We start from the raw sequence: 917 nt of genomic DNA on the forward strand, positions 1-917 counted from the left end.
GATACCAGCCCAGGACCAAGCACCCAGCGGAACCAATGGGAGTTGAAGAATTCATCTCCCGCCACTCAGGATTTGGCCCTTCCTTGGCTTCATGAGAAGGACTGCTCAAATAACTTCACGGGGTAACTTCCCAGGTGGGCAAAAGCTGAAGCCCAGACCTCAATTCCAGGAAACTAACCTAAAAAATGGAGGGATACAATAATAATAAGCACAGGACACCCAGGGGTAGTGTTCTCCAGAGACAATAGCGCCAGCTATGACTATCTTCATGAAACACGATTTCTCACATCAGGTTATAGTAACTAAAAAAAAAAAAAAAAAAAAAAAAAAGGGAGGCAAATGAGAATCCATGGAGAAGAGAAGACCATCCTAGTCAGGGAGAGCAGAGGGGAATGGAATTAAGCCTAGCTATGAAGCCTCCTCTGGAAGTTCAAGTGAAGGAGGTGCCTTTGCCCATTTTTTCCTCAATAAGACAGGCATGCAATAGCATGGCACACCGGCCAGCAGACAGCATCACCCAGCCCTCGTGAGACACCAAGCAGTTCAATTTGTGGGGTGCATGTTCCACCTGAACAGCATGCTGAAGAAATGACAGGTACAAACACACCCTCTTCTCCACTTTTCTCTCTTCTCTCTGTCCTAAGGAACCCACAAAGCCCTACAAGGGTGGCAGGGATTGGAAGCCTTATCAAGGCCCAACTATACCATCGGGTGAGCTGGCATTCAATACATATTCAGACTGCCACCACTTTGAAGAGAATAGATGGGTCCTGGTGTACACACACGGTGCATCTTCTGGGATTAAAACACAATCAGCCACTGCTGGTACTCTCACTCCCAGGCCAAAGAAATATTTAACCAGATGGTACAGACAATCCAAAAACCTGCTTTAAAAATCACCTCCGCTTACAGAAGCG

This window comes from Alligator sinensis, unplaced genomic scaffold (assembly GCF_000455745.1).
Source record: "Alligator sinensis unplaced genomic scaffold, ASM45574v1 scaffold872_1, whole genome shotgun sequence".
In the NCBI taxonomy this organism is placed as follows: Eukaryota; Metazoa; Chordata; order Crocodylia; family Alligatoridae; genus Alligator; species Alligator sinensis.